Source organism: Phacochoerus africanus, chromosome 2 (genome assembly GCF_016906955.1).
Source record: "Phacochoerus africanus isolate WHEZ1 chromosome 2, ROS_Pafr_v1, whole genome shotgun sequence".
Lineage (NCBI taxonomy): Eukaryota > Metazoa > Chordata > Mammalia > Artiodactyla > Suidae > Phacochoerus > Phacochoerus africanus.
This window is the reverse complement of record NC_062545.1, coordinates 265252593-265261313: the sequence shown is the minus strand read 5'-3', so window position 1 is coordinate 265261313 and position 8721 is coordinate 265252593. Positions and strand designations below refer to the sequence as shown.

The following is an 8721-nucleotide window of genomic DNA, read 5'->3' as shown; positions in this document are numbered from 1 at the left end:
ACTGTAGTGCATATATCTTTTTGAATTAATGTTTTGCTTTTGTTTTTTTGGGGGGAGGGATTATACACCCAAGAGTGGAATTGTTGGGTCATATGGTAGTTCTATTTTAGTTTTTGGAGAAATTACTATATTGTTTTCCATAGTGGCAGTACCAAATTTCAGTCCCACCAACAGTGTACCAGGGTTCCCTTTTCCCACGTCACTGCCAACATTTGTTATTTATGTTCTTTTTGATGATGGCCATTCTGACAGGTGTGAGGTGATATCTCATCACAGTTTTATTTGAATTTCTCTGATGATTGGCAATGTTGAGCATCTTTTCATGTGATGTACTAAGCATGAATTAATACTTAGTTTGCAGTAAGTTTTGAAATTTGGAAATGTGAGTCTACTAACTTTAGTCTTCTTTTTCAAAAATGTATTGGTTATTATGGTTCTACTGCATTTCCATGTGAATTTTAGGATCAGCTTGTTATTTTATGCAAAATATAAAGCTGAGATTTTTAATGGGGATTGTATTGAATTCAGGCTGTTTATTATTTCTACTAGGTTTTTTGGGGGGTTGATTTCTTAAGAATTAAAAAATATACAGTATCTTCCATTTGTAAGTAGAGATAATTTTCCTTCTTTACAATTCTGAGGCCTTCTTTTCATTTTCGTGGATGTGCTTGTTGGAACCTCTAGTTCAATATTAAATGGAAGTGGTAAAAGTTATTGTTATTCTTGATCTTAAAAGGGAAGGAATAGGAAGACTAGCTAAAGGGATAGTGGAGCTCTCAAGAAAATGAGATCCTGTCTGATGAATAGAGTGGGATAGTGTGAGAGGGTACTATTTGAAGATCACATGGCACGTAAATTAGGTGCGCTTGCTGTAAGGTGCCACAGAGGAGGAAATAATAGTATAAAGGCCCTGAGGGAAAATGCACATGGTATATATGAGTGAATGAGAGCTCCATTGTAGTCAGCATCCTGGTTTTGAATAATTATGGGACCTGAAATGGAGAGGAAACTCTTTTTACTTTGGCCACACCTATGGCATGTGGCAGTGCCTAAGCCAAGGACTGAAGCTGTGCCATAATTGTAACCTGTACCACAGCTTTGGTAAAGCCAGATCCTTAAACCACTGCACCATGAGGGAAGTTGCAGGACATTCTGGAAGAGAGATGTGTAAGGAGGATAACCACTTAAATATTTAATATCATTCTAAAAGTCATGTACTGTTTCAGTAAATAATAATAATAATAATAATAATAATAATAATAATAATAACAACAACATGCTGGTGTTCCCTGGTGGCACAGTGGGTTAAGGATCCAGTTGTCACTGCTGTATCTCACATCACTCCTGCACCATGGGTTTGATGCCTGGCCTGGAAACTTCTGCATGCTGCAGGTAAAGACAAAAATAAATATAAAACACACCACATACCAAAAGCCACAGAATTATAGATATTAAAATGAATTTTATGGTGTATGAATTACATCTCAGTAAGACTTCTTAAAATATAACACATCTTACTGAAATGAAAAAAAATTATTACTCAGATGAACTTTACACAGAGAAGAATTTCCAATGATAACTGGCAGAAGAATCAGAAGGAGGAATTTTTTTATCAGTTTAATTTTTATAAATTGAAAACCCACTTAGGTAAACAAATCAAAGTGAACCTAAAAGATCAAAGGTGACTGGGGACACTTTGCACTAGGAGTAGGAGAGTCCAAAGTTTAAATCTTTAATAAAAAGTTTACAGTCTTTAAAAGAGTCAAACATGAATAAATGACTAATAAGAATAAACAAAATGTATTTACAGGGATTTCCCATCATTATACAGCAGAAACTAATCTGACTAGGTACCATAATGTTGTGGGTTTGATCCCTGGTCTTGTTCTGTGGATTAATGATCCAGCATTGCCGTGAGCTCTGGTGTAGGTCTCAGACGTGGCATGGATCCTGCATTTTTGTGGCTGTGGTGTTGACCCCTAGACTGGGAAGCTCTGAATGCCACCAATGTGGCCTTAAAAAGAAGCAAAAATATAAAAAAAAATGTATTTGCAAACTTAGGAAAACAATCAGTAAACAAAAAATGCAAACAAAGAAAAGCCCATGATTTTCTTTTCTGCGGAAAGGTTCATCTGTGCCATATATTAGATTCCAGATATGTGATATCATGTGGTATTTGTCTTTCTCTTGGGCTTGTAGAATATACTTGTCATTGCAAAGGGGGAGGGGGAGGGAGTGTGGTGGGGTTCTTGGGGTTAATAGATGCAGACTATTGCCTTTGGAATGAATTAGCAATGAGATCCTGCTGTGTAGCACTGGGAAATATATCTAGTCACTTGTGATGGAGCATGATAATGTGAGTTAAAATAATGTATACATGTGTGTGTAACTGTGTCACTATGCTGTACAGTAGAAAATTGACAGGACACCGTAAACCAGTTATAATGGAAAAAAAATAAAAATCATTAAAAAATAAAAAAAGAAAAGTTGCACCATTTTTGACTTATGATAATTGCAACAGTTTAGTCAAAAATTGAACACAAAGAATGCAGAGAAATTATCACTCCCATAAGACCATCAGTTGGAATGTAAATCGTTAACTGTTTTTTTTCTTCATTAACAGTTTTGTAAACTATTTTAGAAACATGTATCATGAGACTGAAAAATGCTCCACACAGCAACTCCATGTCTTCAAATTTATTGTGAGGACATGGGAAAATCTCTCTCTCTCCATGTTTTTTTCACATTGATCTTCACTGCATTATTGCTTATAACATTGCTGATAAATAAAATGATCTAATTACCCCAAATGGAAGAAGATTGTATTAAAAACATAAGCTGCTTCTGCTATAGTATTAATTATGAATTTGATTGTAAAAACTTATACCAGTGTGGATAACAATAGTGTAGAAAACATTCATGCTTTAAGATTATGTGAAAAATTATCATCTTAGCAATATGAAATAAATGCAATAAGGACCATAAGAATTTGTGTATAGTATGCACACTGGTTTCTTTCAAGAAAGGATTTGAAAAAAAATAGTTATTTATTTATTTATTTATTTATTTTTGCCTTTTGCCTTTTCTAGGGCTGCTTCCCAGGGCATATGGAGGAGATTCCCAGGCTTGGGGTCTAATCGGAGCCACAGCCACAAGCCTACATCAGAGCCACAGCAATGGGGGATCCAAGCCGTGTCTACAACCTACACCATAGCTCATGGCAATGCTGGATCCTCGACCCACTGAGCAAGGCCAGGGATCAAACCCTCAACCTCAAGGTTCCTAGTCAGATTTGTTAACCACTGCAACACAATGGGATCTCTGTAAAAAAAGTTCTTTATATTTTAGACATTCATGATAATGACATGAATGATTTTTTAGTTGGAGGAAAAAAAAATGAACCAGAGTTTAAAAGAAAAAAGATTGATCACAGCTAACAAAAAACAAAATCACTTACCAGAGACAAAGATCTAAACACAGATATACGATCTTGGATACATCTCTTCATCTTTGTTTCCTTTTCTAGACTATTCTGGCCCACCCAGGCCACACATAGATTCTACCACTCAGTGTGATATTCTCCATGTTGATGCAGGTCCTATGAGTGAGTTTCTTCTGAGGCAGGGTCAGAATTTGTTTCAAGCCCGGTGAGTTGGCTGAGGTCCTGACATGCCTAGTCTTGCCAGAATTTGTGGTCTTGGGGAAGAATTTATAGTCCTACACGGTGCTTCTATTGGGCTTTCTTCTAGAAGCCAGCTGTTTGCTGTCATTTTGATGTTCCCAACTCTGGGTTGAGTCTTCCTGGATACATATACCTAAGCATCAAGTCAGCTGGTAGGGACTGCTGTTCACTCCCTCTCTTCAGAATGCAATTCTGGCCTTGGTCATTTGGCCCTATTTCAGTCCTGTGAAAGTCTAGGACTTCATTTGCTTGCATTTCTTGGAAGGCAAAACATCCTCTCTTGAATGAGCTTTTCACATTTATAGTGGACACATGGAGGAAAGAAAGCACACTGAAAGTCTTGGCCTCTCATTTAGGGAAGGACTTTTTATGGGGGGGAACATCTTCCACACCCAAAAAATATGCACAAGTCCTCCATGTCCCTCTTCCTCAGGCTATAGATAAAGGGGTCAGCATGGGGGTGCCTGTCATGTATACCACAGAGGCCACCATTCCAGTGTCTGCAGAGTAGGAGGAGGAGGCCTGGAAGTACACCAGAAAGAGGGTCCCGTAGAAGAGAGGGATGACTGTCAGGTGAGTGTCACAGGTAGAGAAGATTGTGTGTGTTCCCCAAGGAGAGGGGACCCTGAGGATAGGGTGGATGATGTGGGCATAAGATACCAGGACACAGGTGAGAGGGACCATGCCTGAGAGTGATCCTGCTGCAAACATCATTACTTGAAAAATGTGGGTGTCTGAACAGGCAAGTTTGAGGAGTGGGTGAAGATCACAGAAGTGTAGGATGGAATGAGAGGATCAGAAGGAGAACCGAGACATGAGAGTGAGTGAGCAGACCATGGGATGGTTGCAGAATCAAGATGTGGTGACCAGCATCAGGCACCACTGGGAAAAATGGTCAGGGTGTAGTGGAGAGGCAGATGGCCATGTAGTGGTCATATGACATCACAGCCAGCAGGAAGTCACCCAGCAGGGTCAATGCTATGAAGAAGTACATTACATGAGGAACCCAGTGTAGGAGATGGTGTGGTGCTGTGTCTGGATGTTGACCAGCACCTTGGGGACAATGGTTCAGGAGAAGCAGGTGCCAACAAAGGATTGGATGGCCAGGAGTAAGTACATGGGGGTGTGGAGGTGAGGGTCAGAGCCAATGGCCAGGATAATGATCGGTTCCCCAGTACAGTGACCAGGTACATGGCCAGGAAGAGCCCAAACAGGAGAGGCTGCTGGTCTGTGTGTGGAGAGAAGCCCAGCAGCAGGAGGTGAGAGATGCTGGTTTCATTTCTATTTTTGTTCTAAGTTAAAGAAATTAGAGCAGAATCTTTCTTAAATAAAGATAGGCTGTCAATGTTAGCATCCAAGGACATTGATTTATTTTTCTCTTACCCTTGAAAAGGTCACTGAGATTCACTAGTATGTATAACTTTTTATTTGCAAAATATACAAACAGTACAGTGGACTCTGATAATAATTCATCAGGGTAGAGTGTAATTTGAGGTTTGGACTCCTGTAATATGGAAGGTTTTCCCCATGGATGTTCTGAGTGAGACTGGCCTGGTGTTCATCTGGATAAATGTTTCCAAATTCAATTCACTTTAAAAAACTTATAGAACACTCATTTAAATATCTTTTCTTATTGCTATGCTCACCTGTGGTTCATGTATATACTATGATTTGTTGGGCAAAATCAGAAGCTGTGTGTATGTGAATGTGTGTTCACAAGCACACACATCAAGGGAGATGGAGGAAAGAATAGTTTCTTCAGAGAGGAGCCAGCTGGGTCTTAGTGGTCTCTGGCTGTGCTGGGAATGCTCTGGCCCCCTTTGCTCTGAAGACCCTTCCCGTGAATATGTGTGGCTAGGAGAACAGTGCGAACTGAAAAGCACTTTATCATGAAAGGCACACCATTTTCATTTTTATCATCAACTTCCTCCTCCTCATATTTTGTTTGAATACCTAGGCTTTGGCCTCTGGAGATGGGATGGGAATCATTTTTCCGTTCCTTATATTCATTCTGTCTTTGGTTAATTACTTCCCACTGAATCTCTGATTCTGGATTTGTACCATATGTATCTACCTCGTAGACTCACTGGCATCATTCCTGAGATAATGCATGTGGAGGGCAGGCCGTGAGCAAGGACAGTGATGTTACTGTCACTGTTAGTCACAGGTGATGAAATGTGAATGAGGGACACAGGATGTGGTGACAAATCTCTGGCTTACCTGCTCTACTGCTCTGTTCCTCATGTTCCTTTTCAATTGGGGGGAAGTTTTAGTCCCTTTGAAATTTGCTTTTCTCCTCTGTAAGATGTAGATAATATCCCTACCTGATAGGATTGCTGAAGAGACCAAAGGCTGAAACTCATGTCAGTTTCTTCATGAATCATGATTGCAGTTAAGATGTGGAATTCAAATGACCTGTGTGATGGTGTGGGGGGATAATGTGATCAGTCAGTGGTAGCCATGTATGTTTAGGGTTGTGAGTTAAAATGTAAGATATCTCTGGAGTCTGCAAGTTTCCATACTCTTTACACTTGAGATCTTGAGAAAGTTAGAAATTTTTCAGGTTTAGTTTCTTCATTGGCTCAATAGAATAATGCTGGTATTCATTGTATAGATTGATTATGAGGAGTAATTTGATAATGATGATATAATATTTAGATCAAGACTGACAGTGGTTAAGGAATCCGACTAGGAATGATGAGGTTGTGGGTTTGATCCTTGGCCTTGCTCAGTGGGGTAGTATCCAGCATTGCTGTGAGCTGTGTTGTAGGTCATGGATGCAGCTCAAGTCTGGCATTGCTGTGGCTCTGCTGTAGGTCAATGTCTACAACTCTGTTTAGATCCCTAGCCTGAAGCTCCATACACCACAGGAGCAGTCCTAGAAAAGGCAAAAAGATTTAAAAAAAGCAAATACTAAGCACTCATTAAATATGATCTATTATTACTATTTATTATTGGAAAATATTTTAATATTATTAAAATACTTAATAATTGAAATATTTAATTATTATTATTATTAAACATTTTTTAAATTAAGCTCTTCTGTCATTTTTGTGGCCCTGGTCACTGCATCATCATCACCATTGTCATCAGCCCATCAACACCACACTGGAAAGCTTTAGACCCTACTTGGAACTATGCATCAAAAAGGATTATTTTGGCATCAAGAAACCAAGTCACATTTACTGGGTTGAATAACATAATTATAAGAGACTCCAACTTATTAAGTATATCATAGGAATAAATAACTCTATCTTAGATTGTTATTTGCTAGATCAAATTTTAAGAAAAAGAAAGGATGTGAATGAATTTGATAAATGTTAAATATAAGTAGAGGCATAAGTTAGTGGTATTGACTTGGTGTGGTGGCTGAGAGTGATACTGGAAAGCATGCTTTTTCCACTGGACTGAGAGTGAATTATGCTCTGTGATTGCACAGGTGCCATGTCCTGTTCACTGATGGGACTCATGGAAGAGTGGTCTGAGACCCATTGTCCACAAAGTTCAATCCATGTTGCTTCAAATGGCATTATTTTGTTCTTTTTATGACTGAGTAGTATTGAATTGTGTATATATACCACATCTTCCTAATACAATCTGTCAGTGGACATTTGGATTGATTCCATGTATTGGCTATTGTGAATAGTGCTGCAATGAACATGCTGGTGCATGTGTTTTTTTAAGGAAAGTTTTGTCCAGATATATGCCCAAGAGTGGGACTTCTGGGTCATATGGTAGTTCTATGTATAGTTTTATAGTGTACCTAAATACTGTTCTTTATAGTGGTTGTACCAGCTTCCATTCCCACCAACAGTGGAGGAGGGTTCTGTTTTATCCACACTCCCTCCAGCATGTTATTTGTGGACTTATTAATGATGCCCATTCTGATGGTGTCAGCTGGTATGTCATGGTAGTTTTGATTTAAAATTTTCACTGATTAGGGATGTTGAGCATTATTTCAAGTGCTTGTTGGCCATCTGTATATCTTCCTTGGAGAAATGTCTATTTAGGATTTTGCCAATTTTTTAATTGGGTTGTTGGATTTTTTGCTGTTTAGTTGTATAAATTGCTTGTATACTTTAGAGACTAGGCCTTTGTCAGTTGCATATTTGAAATTATTTTCTCCCATTCTGTACATAGTCTTTTTGTTTTCTTTTTGGTTTCCTTTGCTGTGCAAAAACTTGTCATTTTGATGAGGTTCCATTGGTTTATGTTTGCTTTTATTTCTGTTGCTTTGGGAGACTGACCTGAGAAAACATTTGTGAGGTTGATGTCAGAGAATGTTTTGCCTATGCTCTATTCCAGGAGTTTGATGCTGTCTTGTCTTGTATTTAAAACTTTCAGCCATTTGGAGTTTATTTTTGTGCATGGTGTGAAGGTGCATACTAGTTTCATTGATTTGCATGCAGCTGTTCAGGTTTCCCAGCAATTCTTGCTGAAGAGACTTTCTTCCCATTTTATACTATTGCCTCCTTTGTCAGAGATTAAGTGATCAAAGGTGTCTGGGTTTATTTCAGTGTTCTTTATTCTGTTCCACTTGTCTCTCTGTCTGTTTTGATACCAGTATCACACTCTCTTGAAAACTGTGGTTTGTAATACCACTTGAGGTCTGGGAGAGTTATACCTCCTACTTGGTTTTTGTTCCTCAGAAATGCTTTGGCAATTCTGGTTCTTTTGTGGTTGAATATAATTTTTTGGATTGTTTGATCTAGTTCTGTGCAAATTGTCCTGGGTAATTTCATAGGGGTTGCATTGAATGTGTAGATTGCTTTGAGTAGTATAGCCATTTTTAAAATACTAATTTTTCCAAATCAGGAGCATGGGATATCTTTCCATTTCTTTACATATTTTATTTCCTTGATTAATGCTTTATAGTTCATGGCATAGAATCATTACCTCCTTGGTCAGGTGTATACCCAGGTATTTGATTTTTTGGGGTGAAATTTTAAAGGGTATTGTATTTTTGTATTCCTTTTCTAATATTTCATTTTTAGTATTCAGAAATGTGACTGATTTCTGAATGTTAATCTTATATCCTG

General features: G+C 38.3%; 1 pseudogene; it reads right to left on the bottom strand.

Annotated features, from left to right (window-relative positions):
• Positions 1 to 4111: 4111 nt before the first annotated feature.
• Positions 4112 to 4801, bottom strand: LOC125120892 (olfactory receptor 1G1-like; annotated as a pseudogene).
• Between the last annotated feature and the right edge of the window lie 3920 nt (positions 4802 to 8721).